General features: G+C 43.7%; 1 protein-coding gene across 7 annotated transcripts in view; it reads right to left on the bottom strand.

Moving 5' to 3' along the window:
* The window catches only part of LOC130276936 (phospholipase A and acyltransferase 2-like), a 69880-nt gene extending 47384 nt beyond the window's left edge, over positions 1–22496 (bottom strand). For 4 of the 7 annotated variants that reach the window (XM_056526971.1, XM_056526972.1, XM_056526973.1 and 1 more), the window contains exons 1-2: positions 22373–22496; positions 21708–21761 (exon numbers count right to left, since the gene is read on the bottom strand). The gene's annotated coding sequence lies outside the window, so the exon portion shown is untranslated. Of the gene's footprint in view, positions 1–21701; positions 21762–22372 lie in introns of all 7 variants that reach the window. The other 3 variants (XM_056526974.1, XM_056526969.1, XM_056526976.1) reach the window with 3 other exon arrangements.
* Positions 22497–23814: the final 1318 nt, after the last annotated feature.

Below are 23814 nucleotides of genomic sequence, written 5' to 3'. Positions count from 1 at the left end.
TGCACGTCACTGATGTCTTCCTCAGGTTCCTCAACATTGTCTGCTTCAGGAGCCTGAACGCTGGCAACACCACCTCCCACGCCACTCTCCTCGTCACTTCTTGCCCACATAGCGGAGGAAACAGCGGATGTCTCCTCCACTTCTTGGCTGGGCAGTAGCTGCTGACTGTCCTCTAGTATATTGTCCTCACTAAAGTGGAGCTGAACCCACAGCATGAGATTCTTCTGTGGGGGAGGGAACAGCATAGGACAGAAGCAATGGGAGGACAGGGACTGCTCCCGGGCCATGCCAACTGAGGGTTATGTCTGAGGAACCCCCCGACTGACTGGGGTGTCAGATGTCACTTGTGATGAAGTGGATGACCGTGTTAACCAATCTATGAAAGCACATGGGTTGCTCGTCGAGACATGACTGCTAGCTGATACCGGGAGCTCAGGCCTCTTGCTGCGACTCCTGCTGTAACTTGCCCCTAATCTGCTCCAACTTCGGCCTGAAGAATTTAGGCCTCTGCCACTCCTCTGTGCACGTTTTGACACTTCTCTGCCTGACATACTTAGTGCGCATATGAGGGGAGTACAATATGCTCCATTATGCTTAAAACAGTATTTGTCTGAAACACCAGCAGGTGTGTACTTTTGGCTGGCCTTTCACAGTATCTAGGCACTTAAGACTTTAAAAGGAACAAAATGGTACACCACTTAGATATACGTATGTGGTAGGCACTTATAAGGGGAGGACAATACGCTCCAGTATGCTTAAAACAGTATATGTCTACAACATCAGCAGGTGTGTATTTTTGGCTGGCCTTTCACAGTATCTAGGCCTTTAAGACTTTAGCAGGAACAAAATGGTACACCACTTAGATGTGCGAACAGGTTACACTTAATAGAGGACAATACGCTTTTAGTGCTCTGCTAACATTAGCTTTTTGTTACAGGCAGCGCTCTGGTAACTCATTCTGACCGTGAGCGCTCCCCTCCTCCTGTCACCTTCAGCTCCGGGACACGCTGTGCATGCAAGTCCCGGGCATCTCCTTAACCTAGGCTATCTCCGGTTCCTCTCTGCATGTGCATCACCAGTGCGTGCATACCCGTCCCTTAGGGCGCGCCGACGCTATGCGATTTAATGGGCCAGTGTGCTCTTAATTATTAGTGTCACTTGTTCCTCCTTTTTAAGTATCTGCACCTCCCACCACTCCTTGCCGGATCTTTGTTTGCCTAGAGACTTAGAGGAAGCGTTATTGTGTTTTCCCTGCCATGTTCTGACCTTCTGTTCCTTGACCTGACCTTGCTCCTTTGCTGCCTATTGACCTCCTGCCACGTTCCTGACTATGCTCCTGTGCCGCCTGCCCTGACATCGAGTTGCCATATCCCTTCTGTGCTACGCTACATCTCAGCAACCTGTGTTGCTAAATTTTCTTCCTAGCCTAGTAGGACTGCTATTTTTCAATTTTTTAAACCTATGTGGACCAGTCATACCAGTGGTAGCGACCTGGGTGCCGCCTGGCGCAGCAAGTCCATCCCGCTTTGCGGCGGGTCCTGGTGAAAACCAGCGGCACCTTAGACTCCCCTCTCTGGCACGGGCCACGTCATATTCCATGCAGGTACAGCGGATCCACCACTACCGTGAGTGTCACAGTAAAATCTGAATCTCGCTGGGGTGCCTCTGCCTGATGTCTCGGACCTTTCCACCATCGTGTCTCAACAGTCTCAGCAGTTAGCTCGTCAGGCGCAACAACTGAACCAATTGTCTGCCATGATGCAACAACTTCTTGCCGCCTAGCAGCAACAACAGCAACAGCAGCCACAACCTGCTCCTGTTTCTCCTCCTGTACCTGCTGCTCCTTCCAGATCCAAGCTTTGTTTATCCTTGCCCATGAAGTATGAAGGAGATCCTAAGTTGTGTAGAGGCTTCATTACACAGTGCTCTATGCATTTGGAGCTCATGGCTGATCAGTTCTCGACGGAGTGAGCTAAAGTGGCGTTTGTTGTCAGTCTATTGTCCGGAAAAGCCCCAGCCTGGGCTACACCTCTCTGGGATCGTAATGACCCGGTCTCCTCAAACATGTCGGCCTTCATAGCTGAAGTCCGGCAGTGTATTTGAAGAACCCGCATGAGCCTCCTCGGCCCAGACGGCTCATTTGAACCTCTGCCAAGGAAATTCCTCCGTTGGCGACTACGCGGTTCAATTCCGCACTCTTGTGCTACATTTAAAAAAGGATTGTCCAGTAGAATCAAGGATGCTCTCGTTGCACAAGATCCTTCATACCTGTCCATACTCGGCGATTTCCTCGTCTGGCATCCGTGTTACAATGTCCACCTCTAGTTTTATTTGCCTCCTGCCAAAGAGGCTATGCAAGTGGATTGTTTTCCCCTAACACAGCTGGAATGATCCCATCGACGCAATGGGAATTTGTGTCCATATTGTGCCAGTCCGGAGCACTTCCTCAAAGACTGTACTATACGTCCTCAGCGTCCGGGAAATGCTCGCACCTTGGACACGTGGAGAGGCGTCCCTAGGTGTGAATACTACCTCTTCTCGTTTGACTTTGCCAGTTCAAGTTTTTACTCCTGCGAAGACTTCTTTCTCCGCTTCTGCCTTTTTGGACTCTGGTTCCGCTGGAGATTTTATTGATGCCTCCCTGGTCCAAAAACATCGTATTCCATTGACTAGGCTTGCTAATCCCTTGTATATTTACTCTGTTAATGGAGAAAAGCTGAACTGTAAGGTACTTTTCCATACAGAACCTCTCATCATGCAAGTGGGAGTCTTCCACCACATCGTCCCTAGGACTGTCCTATTGACTTACAGCCTGGAACCACGCCTCCCAAGGAAGAATCTATCCATTATCGGTTCCTAAGGCACAAGCCATAGCAAAATATATCCAAGAGTATCTCCAAAAGGGATTTATCCAAAAGTCCTCCTCTCCAGCCAGAGCTAATTTCTTCTTTGTAGGGAAGAAGGATGATTCTCTCTATCCTTGTATTGACTACAGGAGACTAAACAAGATCACAATTAAAAATTGCTATCCACTTCCTATACTTTCTGAGCTTTTTGATGGTCTAAGGGGTTCCAAGGTCTTCTCCAAGTTGGATTTGCGGGGAGCATATAACCTAATTTGTATCCGCGAGGAAGACGAATGGAAGACGGCCTTTAATACCTGAGATGGACACTTCAAGTGTCTCTTGATGCCTTTTGGACTCTATAATGCCCCAGCTGTCCTCCAAGAATTTGTCAATGATATCTACCGAGATTTTCTCTACACGTGTGTTGTTGTATACCTTGATGACATTTTGATCTTCTCACCCAATTTGTAGGAGCATCGCTCACATGTCCGTCAGGTCCCACAGCACCTTCGGGAGAATCATCTTTTGGAAAAATGCCTATTTGAGAGATCTAGTCTTCTATTCCTTGGGTACATTGTTTCTCATCAAGGCCTCCAGATGGATCCTGACAAGCTGACTGTGGTTTTAGATTGGCCTATTCCTACTGGTCTACGGGCTATTCAATGCTTTTTGGGATTTGTGAATTATTATCGTCAGTTCATCCCACATTTTTCTTCCTTGGTTGCCCTGATTGTGGCTCTCACTAAGAAGAACTGTAACCCCAAGACTTGGCCTCGCTTGAAGTCTGCATTTGCCTCTGCACCCGTCCTTTCAAGACCAGATGCAGAAAAACCCTTTGCTTTGGAAGTAGACGCAGGGGGCCATTATTATCGTCAGTTCATCCCACATCTTTCTTGCTTGGTTGCCCTGATTGTGGCTCTCACTAAGAAGAACTGTAACCCCAAGACTTGGCCTCGCTTGAAGTCTGCATTTGCCTCTGCACCCGTCCTTTCAAGACCAGATGCAGAAAAACCATTTGCTTTGGAAGTAGACGCAGGGGGCCATTTTAACTCAGAAAAACTCCAAGGGTAAGATCGCAACCTGTGGGTTCTTCTCCAAGAATTTCTCACCTGCAGAGAGAAACTACTCTATTGGAGATCGGGAACTCCTTGCAATTAAATTTTCCTTGGAAGAGTGGCGACATTTATTAGAAGGTTCTTCTCACCCGGTCAACATCTATTCAGATCATAAGAATCTCCTATATCTTCAGTCAGCTCAGCCACTGAACCCTCGGGAGACTAGATGGTCTCTTTTCTTTTCCATTTCCGCCCTGCAAACAAAAACATCAGAACCAATGCTCTTTCTAGGTCTTCTGATGTGGTAGGATTGGACTCAATACCAAGGCATATTATTCCTCCTAAGCAATTGATTTCTGCTGCTCCTGCCAATCTTCAGCAAGTCCATCCTGGGAATTCTTTTGTGCCTGCTAAACTGAGTCTTGATTTGGGGACATTCTTCTTTGCTGGCTGGTCACCTTGGAGTGCGAAAGTCCATTCAACTTACCTCTCGGCATTACTGGTGGCCTCACCTTGAACACAATGTCACAGACTTTGTCCGTTTCTGTGTTACCTGTGCCCGCGACAAAACTACATGACAGAAAGCTGCGAGTCTCTTACTGCCTTTGCCCATTCTGGAAACCCCTTGGTCTCACATAGCTATGGACTTTATTACTGATCTGCTACCTTCCTGTAATTATATGGTCATCTGGGTGGTGGTCAATCGATTCTCCAAGATGGCTCATTTCATTTCATTACCAGGTCTTCCATCTGCTCCACAGCTGGCGAAACATTTTCTTCAGCATATTTTTAGCCTTCATGGCCTTCCGAATCCCACAGTTCCGGGTCGTGGAGTGCAGTTCGTTTCCAAGTTCTGGCATGCTCTCTGTTCTCATCTTAACATCTATTTGGACTTTTCCTCTGCCTACCAACCTCAGATCAACGTTCAGGTGGAGAGAGTGAATCAAATCCTGGGAAGCTATCTCCGTCATTTTGTCTCAGCTCAACAGGACGATTGGGTCGACCTTCTACCTTGGACCGAGTTCTCTTACAATCATAAGGATTCTGAGTCTACCGGGTCTTCACCGCTCTTTATTGTCTATGGTCAACATCTTCGTTCTCCTCTTCCTCTTCAAATCTCCTCTGGCGTTCAGCTGTTGATGAGCTAGTTTGGGACTTTACCTCCATTTGGCAACAGACTCGGCATTCTCAGTTTCAAGCCTCCTCTCGTATGAAATCCCAGGCAGATAAGAAGAGAACACCTCCTCTGTCCTTCTCTCCTGGTCACAGGTTTTGGTTGTCCTCCAAATATATCCGTTTCAAGATTCCCAGCTACAAGTTGGGTCCTCGTTTCCTTGGTCCATTTTAGGTGTTGCAAAGAATTAATCCGGTCTCCTATAAACTTCGTCTGCCTTCTTCTCTGCGCATTCAAATTCTTTTCATGTTTCTCTTCTCAAGCCTCTTGTGATCAATTGGTTCTCGCAGAAGAATCTTGTTTTCATGCCTTTTTCTGGTTCTTTGGACATCTACAGGTCAAGGAGATCTTAGCTACTAAAACCGTGAGGGGGAAACAATACTTTTTGGGGAGATTATTTGGCCCGGAAGAGAGATCTTGGGAGCCGTTGGAGAATATTCTGGACTGTGAGTTCCTCTGGAAGACCGGGAGCGGGAGACCTAAGGGGAAGGGGGGGGGGGGGTACTGTTCTGGGCAGTGCTCCAGTCACTCATTCGGACAGCGCATGCTCTCCTCCTCCTGTCACCTGCGGCTCCAGAACTCACTGTGCGGGACGCGCCCGCATGCGAGTCCCGGGCATTTCCTTACCCCACGCTGTATCCGGTTCCTTCCTGCATGCTCATCGCCGGCACACTCATCCCCGACCCTCATGGTGCGCGCGCGCCAGCGCTATGCATTTTAAAGGGACAGTTAATTATCAGTATCACCTATACCTCCTTTCTAAGTATCTGCACCTCCCACCACTCCTTGCCGGATCTTTGTTTGCCTAGAGACTTAGAGGAAGTGTTACTGTGTTTGCTCTGCCGTGTTCTGACCTTCTCTTCTGTGACCTGACCTTGCTCCTGTGCTGGCTGCCTATTGACCTCCTGTTACATTCCTGACATCGCACCTGTGCCGCCTGCCCTGACCTTCTGCTATCCTGACATCGAGCTGCCATATCCCTTCTGTGTTACATCTCAGCAACCTGTGTGGACGAGTCGTACCAGGGGTAGCAACCTGGGTGCCGCCTGATGCAGCAAGTCCAGCGGCACCTTAGACTTCGCTCCCTGGTATGGCCCATATCATCTTCCACGCAGGTACTACAGTTGTTGTACACACCAGTGCTGCAGCACACAGTCGCTGTGTACTACACCAAAACTGCACTCTCTCTCAATCTCATTCCCTTCCCTATCAGTGCTTCTAGGCTGGATTTGGGCTTGAGGTGAATTGCTGCTGTTAAAAAGCTTTTCTGTGCAACACACTGCTCTCTGTCCCTCTCTGCAATAGAATGCTGATGTGACTGGGAGGTGAATCGCTGCTGTAAAAATGCTTTTCTGTGCAACACACACTGCTGTCTGTCCCTCTCTCTCTGTAATAGAACACTGATGTGACTGGCCACAAGATGGCTGCCGATTATATAGGGCTGTGACACCACAGGGTGGCTGGCTGCTGATAGGCTGCATGCTGCATGTGATTCAGGGTCATCCCGCCTACCCTTGTTCCCACCATCCCAGGATTCCTTGCCCCATGTCCTCACATGTGGATCCACCATTTTAGATGCCCTGGGGCGTGGACCGCACTAAATGGAGTTTATGAAGCGAATTCTTCCTGAAATTCGTAACGAATTCGGATTTTTAAGATTCGATTCAGTCATCACTAAACATAAACATTGGTAGCACCCATATTATGTATTTCTATATAGATTGAGCCCACCAAAGTGTGTTCTTTGAGAATATTTGAAGTAGAACCATGGGTATCATAGAAAAAGGAGGAAACGCATACAGATTTTTACGTTGGCCAGTTCTGAACAAAAGCGTTGATGCCCAGATATTCAGGATCGGGATGCCAACTGAAAAAAGAAGGAAGTTGACGATTCAGCCATAATGCCAAAAGGTCTAGATAAAGAGGACCCCAAAGGCAATTGATCCAATGGAAAATGGTTGAATCTAGTTTCCAATCGCTGGCATCAACAAGAAAACGGGAATTCCAATCTGTTATGGAATTGGTGATGCCAGGAAGATATTCCACTTTCAAAATGATGTTCCTGTCTAGGCACAAAATGGCAAAAAAACTTTGATTGATGTATTGAACCGCTGAAATGTTGTCCATTCGCAATAAAACATAGCAATGCAATTAGTTTTTTGCTAAACTCTTGAGGGCAAAAGAGCCCGCTAATAGTTCTAAACAGTTGATATGTAGATTATATTAGTTTTTGGACCATTTCCCTCTTGTGGAACGGGAACCACACCGAGTGCCCCATCCAAGAAGACTTGCATCGGATTCTATGACAAAATCTGGTTTGAAATTGAAAATAGTTTTCCCATTCCAAGCTTGAATATGGTGAAGCCACCAAAGAAGATCTTCTTTGGAGTCTGAGGAGAGAGTAATCTCGTCTGAATATCCCAAACCTTCTCTCAGGTTTTTGATTTTAAAATGTTGAAGAGCAGGGGAGCAGGAAAAATTGCTTGGACTGAGGCTGATAATAACCCTACAATGCGAGCAATTGTCCTTAAAGATATTGTTTGTTCAGAATAGAACAAATTTCCTTCTGAATCATTTTCAGTTTCCTGGAAGGTAGACTTACAGAAGGATGGCAGATTGGGTGTTTACCATAAAACCCAAAAATTTTATTTTTCTTGAAGGGGTAAGAACGAATTTAAAGACAGAGTCCATTGCATGTGGAGTTGAATAAGAGGAAATGATTGTGCAATAATGAGAATATTGTCTAGATAAATGATAAGATGGACACCATGGCTTCGTAAGGCAGAAACCACTGGTTTCATGAGTTTTGCCAAACAACATGGAGCTGAGGAAAGACCGAATGGAAGGCAGGTAAATTGCCATTTCTTATTTACCCAAATGTATTGGAGAAAGGGTAGAGAAGATGGGTGTATGGGAACTGCAAGGTAAGCATCATTGAGATCTTTCTTTATTAGCCAATCTTCTTAAAGTAAAAGATCTCTTAAATGGGCACTGTCAGATATAAAAACTTTTGATATATTGTAAAGCATGCAAAACCTATAGGTTTTACAATTGCTTTCATACTGAAAAAGCCAGTCAAAAAATTGCCTCCCTGCCTCCTGGGATACATACCAGCCTGGCTGTGTCCACTCGTCATCACCTACTTCATGGAGCCACTTCATGATTGACAGGTCTGCAGATCTAAAGCTGCCGTCATCGGCTCCCTCACGGTCTGTGTTTACTTCACAGTCTCCTCGTGTGAGGAGAAGGGGGAGTACACTGCTGCCTGTGAGCAGATGATGAATGAATCTAGTGACTTAAGATGGGGACTTAATGGAGGATTTTTTGTTTAAAAAGTAAGTGTCCCTACATGTATATATGTGTGTAAATCTTTGTTGTCTAGGTAATGTGCATGTGTATGAATAAATGAAGTCAATGTGTGTGTGTGTGTGTGTGTGTGTGTGTGTGTATCTAATACAGGGGGACTACAATCATATGCCTCCAGCTGTTGCAAAACTACAACTCCAAGCATTCCTGCACAGCCAAATGATGTGTGGGCTTGCTGGGAGTTGTAGTTTTGTAACAGTAGGAGGAACACAACCTGCAGCAACACTGCAGTAAATCTGAGTTTTAACAATCATATGCCTCCAGCTGTTGCAAAACAACAACTCAAAGGATGTGTGGGCATGCTGGGAGCTGTAGTTTTGCAAAAGCTGTAAGCACACAGTGTGTATGTATAGCATAAAACCAGAAAGGAAAGGGTTACAGATGCTCACTCTGGAGACCAGTGACGGAGGAGAGGGAGGGAGGGGGAGTGGTTATCCCCTAAGGAGAAGAAAGGGACCCGCCCCCCTGCTTCTGGTTGACAACATTGAGGTAATTCAGAAATAAAGCTAATTCTGAGAGAAATATAGGTCATAGACACATAAAAATGATATGTACATGATCAGGATCAGATACTGAGCAACATATAACAGTTTTATTTTTTTAGCGTGATCTGACAGCTATGCTTTAAAAGACAATTCCCTTCCATTCTGAAGTAAAGATATGTAATTAAATTGTTGAGTACTTTTAAGTTTATTGATGGTCTGTGCCCGCCATCTTTCCTTTTTTACTAAAAATAAATTGCTTAGAAAACCTGGGTTTGGAGTAGAACTGGAGCAATTGTTTTCTTGGAAATCAATTCCCTGATTTCTGAGGATATCAGTTTTTTGTCTAGAGAAGAGAATTGGAAAGGATGAGGGAGATGAGGGATAGTAGTATTATAAGTGATAGCCAGCATGGGTTTACTAAGGATAGAAGTTGTCAAACCAATCTAATTTGCTTTTATGAAGAGGTGAGTAGAAGCCTTGACAGAGGAATGGCTGTGGATATAGTGTTTCTGGATTTTGCCAAAGCGTTTGATACTGTCCCTCATAGACGTCTGACAGGTAAGTTAAGGTCCTTGGGCTTGGAAACTTTAGTTTGTAACTGGATTGAACACTGGCTCATGGATCGTACCCAGAGAGTGGTGGTCAATGATTCGTACTCTGATTGGTCCCCGGTTATTAGTGGTGTACCCCAAGGTTCAGTACTGGGCCCGCTGCTGTTTAATTTATTTATCAATGATATAGAGGATGGTATTAACAGCTCTGTTTCTATCTTTGCAGATGACACCAAGCTTTGTAGCACGGTACAGTCTATAGAGGATGTGTATAGGTTACAAGATGACTTGGATAGACTAAGTGTCTGGGCATCCACTTGGCAAATGAGGTTCAATGTGGATAAATGTAAAGTTATGCATCTGGGTACTAATAACCTGCATGCGTCGTATGTCTTAGGGGGGATTAAACTAGCAGAGTCACTGGTAGAGAAGGATCTCGGTTTACTTGTAGATCACAGACTACAGAATAGCAAGCAATGTCAGGCTGCTGCTTCCAAGGCCGGCAGGATATTGTCATGTATCAAAAGAGGCATGGACTCGAGGGACAGGGACATAATACTCCCCCTTTATAAAGCATTGGTACTGCCTCACCTGGAATATGCTGTTCAGTTTTGGTCGCCTGTTCATAAGAGGGACACCGCGGAGTTGGAAAGGGTGCAGAGACGCACAACTAAACTAATATGGGGCATGGAACATCTTAGCTATGAGGAGCGATTAAAGGAGTTACAATTGTTTAGTCTTGAGAAAAGACGTTTAAGGGGGGATATGATAAACGTATATAAGTATATAAATGGCCCATACAAAAAATATGGAGAAAAACTATTCCAGGTTAAACCCCCCCAAAGGACGAGGGGGCACTCCCTTCGTCTGGAGAAGAAAAGGTTTAGTCTAAAGGGGCGACACGCCTTCTTTACCGTGAGGACTGTGAATTTATGGAACGGTCTACCTCAGGAGCTGGTCACAGCAGGAACAATTAACAGCTTTAAAACAGGGTTAGATACATTCCTGGAACAAAATAACATTAATGCTTATGCAGAATTATAAAACTACATCCCTTTCCCTTATCCCCTTACACCCTTCCCTTCAATTCCCTGGTTGGACTTGATGGACGTATGTCTTTTTTCAACCATACTAACTATGTAACTATATGTAACTATGTGTTTGGATTGGAGGGAATACAAAATCTACATACAGTGTTATCATAGCCCAAACCTGGGAAAAATACATGAGTCTTCCTCCCAATGGTATGTGGGAAAAAGGAAGGCGTGTCTGTCTTACCTGAAGAAGGTCGTGACTTAGGAAAACCGTGTTGTCCTGTCCATCTCCAAGGTCTTCCTCGAGTTGGGAAGAAAGGGGGTGGTGGTGTTGAGGTTGTTAGGAATGTAGACCTGTCGGATTGTGTAGGCCCTCTATTGTAGTGTCTAAGATTGGAAAACCGGCTGGAAAATTGGGCCCTTCCTCTCCCAGCCTTTCTTGAAACATTCTGGTGAAATGTCTATTTAATGAAGATTGGGCCTTGTCTAATGACAAGAAAAGGCCGACAAATTTACTTATCTCTTTTATGAATGGTTCTCTGAAGAGCAGACCATCTGGGGATGTAGTTGGTTCTGAAGAGGCTAAGTGAGTTATTTGAGGATCAAGCCTTTTGCGAATAGAGTGGCGACATTCACTGCATAAGGCTGCATTGACATTGCCAAGTATACATATGGCTCATTGGATCCAACTTCTGTGTATTTGAACAACAATGGGTTGACCAGATGATACTGCCTGTGCAGTCATGTACAACATTTTTGTTAGTGGGCCCAACAAATCGAGAAATTTGTCTGAAATGATCTGTCCAGACCTTTCTTGGGATTTTTCCCAGTTTTTAGCAAATATTTTACTAAGATTGGTTCTAAATCAGGAATGCAGACAGCTTTAAATGCTAATGTTGGCCTTCGCTTCTCAGTTTTTAGTTTATTTCTATTGGTTCTGTCTAGAGGCTTTCTAATGTTAGCCGACAAATAACTGGTCAGACCGAGGATGTTTGATCTCATCAGGATCAAAATAGGGTATTCCTTGGCTATCCAAAACAACAGATTCAGAATTTAAATTGTCGGTTGTGGAGATAACATCCTCATATTCCTCAGTTATCATCTCCACTCTTCAGGATCAGAAATATCTGAACCTCCTGAAGATTGACTAGAAGAGTCAATGTAGGAGTCTGATTTCGTCCTCTTAGAGGATTTTATTCCCCATTTAGTATAAACTTCCTAGCAGGCAAGGGGTCTGTGGTGTGATTGAAAAATACCTTTAGAATGGCTTCCAGATGCTTGTGAGCCGTCAATATTATCATGATTTTCCCTTATAGGAATACATTTTTTTATGCTTTGGGGAATCATGAATGTCTGTGCAGAAATCCCTCTTCCAGGTGGAAGACCTAGGTCTTTTAAGGCCTTTGGCCAAATGAGAGGTGGAAGATGAGGGGGTAGTAGGAAGATGTTGAGGTGTTTTTATGAGGATCTGATTGAGATAAAGCCAATGAGACTGATTTGGTAATGGATTCCTGCATGGAATTAATTGCTGATCGGATGGCCGATTGGACCAAACAATCCACCATATGTTGAATATGATCTGTAGTAATGTATTCAAAATTTTTAGGTTGATTAGGATCATCACCCTTAAGATTGTCTAACATCTTGATTAGCCATAATGAAAAATATATAATGGGAAAAATTATTTACTGTTCATCTGCGGCAGCACACAATTGGTTAATGTTTTCCTTATTAACCTGGAATAGAAGACCTGGAAGATAGTACAAGCAATAGCACAGGGACAAGTAATTAACACTGATTAGATCCAGCCCCTTCCTAATCCTTAAAAACCCCAAGAACACCAGAACTCATATTTTTTTCTTTCTTCTTGGAAAGAAGATGTCAGAGACAAGTAACCTCTAAATTGGGCATTCGCTCGGTCCCTGGGGCCAAGTTTTGGGTAGCTGTAAACCAAGAGTTTTTCTGGTCCCTCATCCTCCCCTCTACCCTTGGTTACCTCAGGAATGTCAGAAGGGTAGTAAAAGAGCCAGGATCTCTTTTACTTGTTTAGGAGCCATGTCTATTGTGTGTCTGGTCCTCCTTCTTACAGCCGGCCGTTAGGAGATTTCGGTTAACAGCGGAGCTGCATTGCAGAGACGTCGGTGTGATAACGCTGAGGATGCGTGCGCACTGGAAACTAAGGTCAGTTCTGATTCTTTGATGGGCTATTTAAATTTGCCAGGATTCTACAGTCTGAGCCTACACTCTGCCAGGGCAGCAGATCCACTGGAGGTATCAGATATAGTGATGTTCTCTCTCTCCTTTTCTCTCATTGTGATGGTAGATACTTATCATTGTTCTTCCCTTTCCTCTCTAGGATGCTTAGTCCTGGAGGAAAGAGGAAGAAAAAGTCCAAAGCATACTGCTTGTTTGAAATGCTTCCGGCCCTTGCCAGAATTCTGGGATCAGAACATATGAGCAAGCTGCTTATGTCCTGAACAGCCAGCCTAGATGGAGCCTGGGATGTTCTTTAATTGGTTCAAGGGAGAACTAACTTCTACCTTCCAGAAAGTTGTGGTTTCTTTGATAGGTAAAAAGAAGAGCAAGACTACTGTTTGCCGCGCCTCTCTAGAACAGTCAGGTTCCTCAAGTGCTATTAACCTGTCTGATGTAGAGGAAGAGAATACAGATGATCTTTACCTTCTCCATAAGGATAAGATCCCTAAGCTTATTTCTGCAGTTAAGGCGGTGCTGGAGTCAAAGATGTGTATTCTAAACCTGCAAAAGACCACTTGTTTTATTTCCCTTGCAGTCAAACTAAAGAATTTCCATCCCACCAATTAATCTCGCAATGGCGGGAAAAGGATTGGGATAAACTGGAAAAGCGTATTGATCCTGAAGCAAAATTTTAATCTATTTATAAGCTAAATCAGGTGACCTGCTCTCACTGGGAAAATCCACCTAAACTGGATATTGCTGCTGCCAAATTGGCGAAAAAAATATATTTTTCCATCTGAAGAATTATGCAGACTTTCTGATCCCTTGGAAAGAAGAGCTAATTCTCTATGCAAGAAGACCTCTTCAGCGGCCAAAGTGTCAAAAGCCTCTTTTCCGGTTGCAAGGGTACTCCGTATCTGGCTATCCCATCTTGCTCAGGATGTGCAGGAGGGAGTTTCGAGAGAGGAAATCATGGATAACATCTCTATCATGAAAACCACTGCTGATTTCCTCTGTGATGCTCCCATAGATGCGCTGGATAAAACAGTGGGATGGAGACATCCCTGCCAAGTACAGCTTTGTGTCATTGCCTTTTCATCCTTCCTCTCTGTTTGGATCTCAGCTTAAAGGGGTACTCCACCCCTAGACATCTTATCCTCTATCCAATGGATAGGGGATAAGATGTTCGATCCTGGGGTCCCGCAGCTGGGGACCCCCACAATCTCTCCTGCAGCACCCCGTTCCTCAGCTACACAGAACAAGGATCGCTCCGTGGCTGATGACGGGTGATACAGGGGTCGGAGTATTATGACATCACGTGCTGTCATGCTCCCTCCCATAGACTTGAATTGAGGGGGCGTGGTGTGATGACATGAGGCGTTGGAGCCGTGATGTCATGATACTCCGTCCCCTGTATCGCCCGTCATCAGCCACGGAGCGATCCTCGCTCAGTGCAGTTGAGGAATGGGGTGCTGCAGGAGAGCTCATGGGGGTCCCCAGCGGTGGGACCCCCGCAATCAGACATCTTATCCCCTATCCTTTGGATAGGGGATAAGATGTCTAGGGGCAGAATACTCCTTTAAGGAAATATTGGAATCCTTAAAGGGAAGAGAAAGGCACTTCCTTTCCTCATAAAAAGAAGATTCCTTTCAAGCCCTAGAAAGAAAAACAAGCTTTATTGAAAATCATTAAAAAATAAAAAGAATACAAAAAAGGACCCACTCCTAAAAACTACCCACCCTTAAAATACATAAACCCCAAAACACCAACATGGACACCTCAAGGGATAAGTCCTCAATGTGCTACCATACACTAATGCTGTATATAAGAATCACCATTCATATTCACCTGATTGAGTCCTGGTGTTCCCTGCCTCGCCCCTACACGTGTTTTGTGACGTCTCGAAATGCCAATAAAGGGAGCTAAACCTATTATCATATTCAACAGATTGTCTGCATAAGTATAGCAGTGGCCAATAGAGGGAGCTAAACCTATTGAGCTGTTCAAATGACAAGTGTTAATATGACAATGGCCAATAGAGGGAGCCAGATAAATAAAAACATGCACCATAACCATGGACATAATGATAGCCACTATAGGGAAGTAGTAACACTGGAGGCATGTCACAACATTTAAGATTCAATGGAAGGGGCACTTCTTGTGTACAGCACTGCTTAACGTGTTTATATCAATCATTAGATAGATTTGTGATCATACATTGCATACATTGTCAAAAAAATAATAATTACAACCCTAGCCATGATCATTAATGTCCATAATAAAAAGTCATATCCCATTTATTATATCAAAAATGCCATAAAAAATCCAAAACATTCCTAAATAGTGATACCTCCCCCTAAACAAGGATTAACCCATATAACATGAGGGGCTACTGCCTAGCAATACCCATCTTTCCGGGCTATACACATTATCCATGCAATATTCACTGATCCTATATACTGAGGAAAATTCAGAGCGAGAACATTAAAGCTATAGTAGTCCTCCCACATTGGCCCCCCAGGACGTGGTTTCAAGTCGCATTGACACTATCAAAAGGAACATTTTGGGAACTTCCTTCTGCAGTCATGAATGTTCCATCAGGACCTAACACGGCTGAGGTTAACAGAATGGAACATAAAAGGTCAACCTTAATTCAGCAAGGCATTTCGGAGGAAGTGATCAGTATCCTACGGTAAGATTGCATTCAAATTGTGTACAGGTGCCAGAGAGTGGCCACATTGCTGCCAGTCACATGACTTCTGGTCACTGTATCTAGGTGGCTTACATAATTACATACACAAAATACATAATTACAAAGTTAGTACAGCTGAAAAAAAGACATATGTCCATCAAGTTCGACCAAGGAGATTAAGGGAAGGGGTATGGTGAATAAAGGGGGAAGGGATTCTATATTTCTGCATACGCATTAATGTTATATTGTTCTAGGAATGTATCTAACCCTGTTTTGAAGCCCTCAACTGTTCCTGGTATGACCAGTTCCTGAGGTAGACTGTTTCATAAATTAACAGTTCTTGTGGTAAGAACTAAACCTTTTCTTCTCCAGACAGAGGTAGTGCCCCCATGTCTTTTGAGGAGCTTTTACCTGGAACAGTCTTTCATTATATTTTTTGTATTGGCCATTTATATACTTAAATAAGTTGATCATATCCTCACTCATACTTCTCTTCTGAAGACTAAACAAATTGAATTATTTTAATCTTTTCTCATAGCTAAAATGTTCCATGTCCCTTATTAGTTTAGTTGCGCATCTCTGTTCTCTTTCCAACTCTATAATGTCCCTTTTATGAACTGGTGCCCAAAACTGAACAGCATATTCCAGGTGAGGCTGTTTCAATGCTTTATAAAGGGGTAGTATTATGTCCCTGTCCCTCGAGTCCATGCCTCTTTTGATACATGCTACTTCTTTTGATACTACTACTTCCACTACTCCACTCTCACCAGTGTAGCCTCAAACCAGTGTCTGTCACCTGTGTGAGGCTACTCGGGCGAGAGGGGAGTAGTGGAAACGGCACTCCCCTCTGTGAAGTAAGTAAAACTACATATGAGTCTTTGGCAATGTGGATGTGTTTGTAAGAGAGTACAAAGACCCGCTCTCTGCCTTTTTTCTGTTTGTTGCATGAATATCGGGAGGTGAATCACCATACCTGAAGAGGATAGCAGCGGGTCCAGACAATACCTGGGAGGTTTACTGTGTGGCTGGTGATTGATTGTGAGTGGTACATTGTTACTACTCACAAATTGTAAGTAAAAGAATGCTAGCTAAAGTGTATTTGATTGTTACCACTGCTTGAGAACAGAGAGAGCCGCCCCCGAGAAATAATTTTTGTCCTTTTATAGATGCTATTCTTTTGATACATGACAATATCCTGCCGGCCTTAGAAGCAGCTGCCTGACATTGCATTCTGCAGTCTATGATCTACAAGTACACCCAGATCCTTATCTACCAGTGACTCTGCCAGTTTACGCCCCCCCCCACACGCCACCCCAAGACACATGTCGCATGCAGGTTATTAATGCCCAGATGACTTTACATTAATGCACATTGAACCTCATATGCCAAATGAATGCCCAGACACACAGTCTATCCAAGTCATCTTGTAACCTATACACATCCTCTATAGACTGTACCGTGCTACAAAGCTTGGTGTCATCTGCAAAGATAGAAACAGAGCTGTTAACACCATTCTCTATATCATTAATAAATGAATGACACAAGAGCGGGCCCAGTGCTAATAACAGAGGACCAATAATAGTAGCAATCATTGACCACCACTCTCTGGGTACGGTCCTTAAGCAAGTTTTCCACCCAGTTGCAAATTAAAATCTCTAAACCTAAAGACTTTTTTTTACCTATGAGACTTCTATAAGGGACAGTGTCAAACGCTTTAGCAAAATCCAAAAACACAAAATCCAAAAACACTGCGCACATCTTCATAAAAGAAAATTAGGTTGGTTTGATAGGGAATAAGTACCGTATATACTCGAGTATAAGCCGAGTTTTTCAGCACGATTTTTCGTGCTGAAAACACCCCCCTCGGCTTATACTCGAGTGAACTCCCCCACCCGCAGTGGTCTTCAACCTGCGGACCTCCAGAGGTTTCAAAACTACAACTCCCAGCAAGCCCGGGCAGCCATCGGCTGTCCGGGCTTGCTGGGAGTTGTAGTTTTGAAACCTCCGGAGGTCCGCAGGTTGAAGACCACCGCGGCCTTCGACATCATCCAGCCCCCTCTCACCCCCCTTTAGTTCTGTACAGTACTCACCTCCGCTCGGCGCTGGTCCGGTCCTGCAGGACTGTCCGGTGAGGAGGTGGTCCGGTGGGATAGTGGTTCCGGGCTGCTATCTTCACCGGGGGCGCCTCTTCTCCACGCTTCGGGCCCGGCCCCAGAATAGTCACGTTGCCTTGACAACGACGCAGAGGTACGTTCATTGCCAACGTACTTCTGCGCCATTGTCAAGGCAACGCCTCTATTCCGGGCCGGAAGCGCGGAGAAGAGGCGCCCCCGGTAAAGATAGCAGCCCGGAACCACTATCCCACCACTATACCACCTCCTCACCAGACAGTTCTGCAGGACCGGACCAGCGCCGAGCGGAGGTGAGTACTGTACAGAACTAAAGGGGGGTGAGAGGGGGCTGTATGATGTTGAAGGCCGCAGTGGTCTTCAACCTGCGGACCTCCAGAGGTTTCAAAACTACAACTCCCTTGCTGGGAGTTGTAGTTTTCAAACCTCTGGAGGTCCGCAGGTTGAAGACCACTGAGGGCGGATGATGAGAAGAGGATGATGAAGGGGGTGTGTGGGATGATGAAGGGGGGTGGGGATGATGACAAGAGGATGATGAAGGGGGGTGGGGATGATGACAAGGGGATGATGAAGGGGGGTGTGTGGGATGATGACAAGGGGATGATGAAGGGGGGTGGGGATAATGACAAGGGGATGATGAAGGGGGTGGGGATGATGACAAGGGGATGATGAAGGGGGGTGGGGATGATGACAAGGGGATGATGAAGGGGGGATGTGTGGGATGATGACAAGGGGATGATGACAGGTGATGATGATGAGGGTCTGGATGATGACAGGCGGTGATGATGATGAGGATGTTAATGACGGGTCTGGATGATGACAGGGGGGGATGATGTATTTCCCACCCTAGGCTTATACTCGAGTCAATAACTTTTTCTGGGATTTTGGGTTGAAATTAGGGGTCTCGGCTTATACTCGAGTATATACGGTAGCTGATCGTGGGGGGGTCCGACCACAGGGCCCCCCCCCTCCGTGATTACCGGAACGGGACTTGGCACTCAGTGAGGAGCAAGTTCTGCAGCTGGAATGCGCTGCATTTAATTCTATGAGAGCACCGAAAAAACCTGAGTGCAGTTCTCAGACATCATCAGTGCTCTCATAGAAATTAATGGAGCGCGTACCATCTACCGGTAAATGACACGTGCTCCTCACTGAGAATGCCAGGTTCCCATCCAGGTGATCGCGAGGGGGCCCATCGGTCAGATCCCCCGCGATCAACTACTTATCCCCTATCATGTGGATAGGGGATAAGTAATTTTTCGCTGTAGTACCCCTTTAAGTCTCAGTGCAAATGGAAACACAGGATATAAATATGACCCTGCTGGGGACAAGAATGGCAGGTTACACGTGCAGGCGTCACCCAAGTCTAAGTAAATTCACTTCTATTCTGTATTTAACTACAACCAATAAATTTACTTAGTCACATCACATGGACATCTTTAAAGGGAACCTGTCATGAGATTTTACTCTATACACCGATTGGCTACGCATTATACATGGTAAAATTTTCTTACTCACCATCCCTGGGAGACATTTCTGCACACAGGGATGATGAGGATATAAAGTTAGAAAGTCTTCCCTACCGGCCCTGTACGTAGACTCACTTAGTCGGTCTTCTCCGGCTGATTGACAGCCAGGGCCACTGCTCTGCTCCCTAAGCAGAGTGATGACACGGGCCATGGCCGAGCTGTCAATCACATTGAGGGGGCATGCTTACAGCCGAAGCAGAGGGACTGGGTAAGTATAGCTTCCTGCCCAGAGGACTACTTACAGAGCAGGTGGGGAACATTTTCTATTTTCTTTATATCCTCCCCATCCCTGCGGGCAGGAACGTCTCCAAAACATGGTAAGGAAGAATTTTACCATATATAATTTGTTGCCATGTGTTTTATATAGTAAAATCTAACAGGTTCCCCTAAAGTGCACTTTTTACTTTTTATTTATTTTTTTATTTAAAAAAAAAAATTTGACATCTTACAGAAACATGTAAAAGTTTTGGTCAGGTCTCCACACTTATCAGGAAAATGAATTGGGAAAAGCATGTACATAAGTTTTTCCTTCATTTTTCAAGTCCTATAGAGAATCTCATGGAGAAAAACAACAGAAAGACACCATATCTAGAGCATGAGGCATTTGTTTGCAAAAAACTATTTTATAGTTACGCCTGGCAGTCTGTGTTTTTCACAGCTTTTTATGCTGTGGTATTTTTATACTATGTGGTATTTTTTTGTATTTTGCACATTTTTATTTTTGTGCTGTGTATGTGTATACAGCAGATTATTTTTATAGCACATTAATAACTATCCCATATAAACAAATGCATTTATCGTGTACATTGTATATTGACTTGAGCAAGATATCATGTCAACCTGGTGACACAGTTGTGTATGGCAAAGAATGAGCTGAAGCATAATCCTCTGAACACAAAGAGATAGAAAAGCAAGTAGCAAGCACAAGATGGCATGAGCAGGATAAGTATGACCATCATCCCTACGTAAGGAACAGCTGGGGATCTACCGGGATTGGGGGATGAATAGAAAGGGATTAACGGGAAGATTAGGACAAAAGTAAAGAGAAGGAGAGTGTGACAAAGGGCAGAGACAAAAAGAAGAGAGACAGGGATAGTAGAGTTATGGTCATCAAAGTGAAAAAGACGTGACAGGACACAGAGGTCACAGCAACTGGATGACGTGAGAGAAGTGACATCATCACAGGATCGGAGGAACGGTCAAGGAAACTACAAATTACAGGAAAAGTAGCCTGGAAGACTGGTAGCCAAGAAATTTAAGTGGACCTTAAGCTCCAATAACACTGGACCCATTAACTCAACTCAACATCTACCTGAAGCAGAGTAGCCGCTTCTACGGTGAGTTTCTTTCAACTTTCTTACTTTTTGTCAAACTTTGATATCATCTACAACCAACCATCTCTATGAATGGGTAAATATTGATCCTGCATCTCTAGGAATGGAAAACAAAGACAGAAAAAAATGCGGGGCACTCCCTTATGTAGTATGTAGAAATATAGTAAAGAGGTCAACCACCACAACTTTAGTGTCATCTGAACCTTCAGCAGTTGTGCAGTAGGTTAGGCACAGCTCTATGGTAGGCTTAGAGTATTGGTAGGTATATCTAGCCTGCTGCTCGTTGCCCCCTATCCGCATCCCGGAAGGGTACGTAATATAAAACAATAGGACAAAAATGGCAAACACAGGGTCTCTTTCGAGCTCTGCTGTGTCGGTGGTTGCAGAAACACTATTTTTTTATTCTTCAAGGATGTAAACAACAGGACAGCGCATTTCGGCTCAATTGTGCGCCATCCTCAAGTCCACAATAATTATTTTAAGGTGACCAAACCAGGCTCCCGGTGTAGTGGCATGTGTCCATCTGTAGTGGCATCTCTAGGAATAGTCCTTCGAAACAAATCCCCCACCTGCATGAACTGCTCCTCCAGCACCCCCATTCACACCTCTTGAGCCTTCATACACAGCAAATATTCCATACAGTGTTTCCCAACCATTTAGCTATTGCAAAACTACAACTCCCATTATGCCTCAATAGCTACATACTACAAACTGGGGTAGACAACCTTACTACACTAAAACAATAGCAGCTATAAATGGTTACATCAGCTGATCTGTAAAATAGTTGGACTACCACTATGGTGAATGAACTACAAGTAAGAAGATGGCGTTTCAAAGCCTACATAGTAAGTTACAGATGCAGCTAAACAGTCTTCTCAAGTGTTTTTTTTTCTTTTTGAGCATCTTGAGCAGACAATGTATTAGATTAGCAGATCAATTGTCGACATGTTTTTCCTATTTTTATATATCACATTTTAAAAAGATATTTGATCGGCTTAGTTATTTGAGTTAAAGAGTTGAGATTAGCCATTACGGCCAACAATATTTTTTTTTTTCTTATTCAGAGAACAATATTGTTTTTATACATATTCGTGATTGTCCTATGTTAGCCTTACTTTTCAAGAGTCTCTATTGAAGAAACTAAATCTTCAAAATTTGCTATTAAGCATAAATTCAGAGAATTTTGCTGATATTTCAGATGCAAAACTTCTGTCACAAGATTCATTGTACCCAACCACCTGGCAAACGAAGTGGTCCGCTCTATACTGGCCAATGGCACAGACTATAGTGAAGCAATAAATAACACAAACCTGAACCTGAATTGTGTTTTTATCAGAGACAGGTTCCAAGAGGAGCCTCAATCACAGATTCTATCAAAAAAATACAGAAATAAATAGATAAATAAAGCAGTGTCCAGCTATAACAGAATTCTGTAGGATCCATTCAAGCAGTGTTTTCCAAACAGTGTGCCTCCAGCTGTTGCAAAACTACAACTACCAGCATGCACGGACAGCTGTGGCTGTCCGTGCATGCTGGTAGTTGTAGTTTTGCAACAGCTGGAGGCACATTGTTTGGAAAAGACTGCATTAGAGTGAGTGCAATGGGAACTGTGGGGCACGGTTAGGCTATGTTCACACAGATGAATGTTCGCACTGTAAATTGAGGGGGGGGGGGGTGTCATTAAATGCCTCCAGCGCAGAATTTCTGCTATGTGAATAGAGCGGCAGAATCCCATTGATATTAATGGGACTCTGCTGCTGCGGAACCTCTGTGCGGAATTCAGCACAGAAATTCCATCATGTGAACATAGCCGTACTGATGTTATTTGAGTTGTTCTGCTTCTACGATGGAGCACTCAGGAATTAGATTGATATATATATATAGGTAAATAGATAATCCAATGTAATGTAAATTTTAGGACCTATTGAAAATGGTGACGTTCTCGGGCACCAATTAATCTATAGAAGTGCCAACCACATACCATTTAGAACATGTTGTTGTCCAATGTGGGAAAAGGACAGTGTCCATAAAAAACTGCTTTTTCTGCTCCACAAAATGCTATGGGGGAGATTTATCAAAACCTGTCCAGAGGAAAAGTTGCTGAATTGCCCATAGCAACCAATCAGATCGCTTCTTTCATTTTTCACAGGCCTTTTCAAAAATGAAAGAAGCGATCTGATTGGTTGCTATGGGCAACTCAGCAACTTTTCCTCTGGACAGGTTTTGATAAATCTCCCCCATGTGTCTAAGAATGGTTACTAATCTGTGACTATTTTTAGCTAAACTGCAACTTCCATCACACCTAACTTTTAGGACAGGCTGGAATATGTAGTTTTGCAACAGCTGGAATGCCATAGGTTGTGGGACACTGATCTAAGATAGGTGCAAGAGCCATCTAGTTTGGTTCATAAACAGATTCAGATACTAAAAAGTACAAAGAAAATACTTTCCCAAAAAAAAAAAAAAATTGAAAAAACACACACACACACACAAACTCAAAAGTGCAACACACCAATCTTCTTATACAAAACCCAGCTGCTGCCAGTTTGGGTTGGCACAAAATGTTTTTTTGCAGGTTGCAAATGTCTGTAAATCCCAGATAAACGCACAAACTGCTTCATCTGGCCTTAACATGTACTGTAATCTTTTTTTTTTTTTTTTTTTTTTTTTTTTTTTTTTTAGCATCCTCACTTTTGCTATGAATTCCTTTTCTGTGCTGAGGGACCATCACAAAAAACTCTTTATACTTTTACTATTAGGCCATGTTCTCACACAGAATTCTGGGCTATCTTTTTACAGTTCAATAAATTTTAAGAAATACAGGCCAAAAACAAACAAAAAAATTATCAAAATGTGGGCCAATAAAAAGCTTTTTGGAGCCACAAAATTAGAGCTAAAAAATAAAATCATAAAAAAACAAAGACAAAACACAACCATAGTCCAGTTTCAATATTAAAGAGCTTCTCCATCTAGATTTCTTCCGAGATTTTAGAATCTGAATAATAGTGTTATTAGAGAATGAAATGACGTGAATAGTGCCAGGTAGTGTTGAGCGTGAATATTCGCATTTCGAATATTTATTGTGAATTTCGCATATTTGTAAATATGGCGAATATAGAGCTACATATTTGTAATTACGAATATTCACAATTTTTTTTTCACACTGAACACATCACAGTGATCCCTGCTTCCAGCTTGTGGTCTAAAGAAGGCTCCTATACTATTTACTGTATTAGCGAATGTGAGAATATGCGAATATTCGTAAATATCGTCACTAAGATTAGCTAGGTAGATAGTGACGATATTCACGAATATGACATGACAATATTCTAAATGAAAACTGTCAGAGACCCATTATCACTTCTGTATAGACAAAGAATAGACCAAGAATTAGGAGATAGATGGATGGATAGATAGATAAAT

This window comes from Hyla sarda, chromosome 6 (genome assembly GCF_029499605.1).
Source record: "Hyla sarda isolate aHylSar1 chromosome 6, aHylSar1.hap1, whole genome shotgun sequence".
Classification (NCBI taxonomy): domain Eukaryota; kingdom Metazoa; phylum Chordata; class Amphibia; order Anura; family Hylidae; genus Hyla; species Hyla sarda.
Note: the sequence above shows the minus strand (reverse complement) of the source record. Positions and strands in the feature narration are given on the sequence as shown.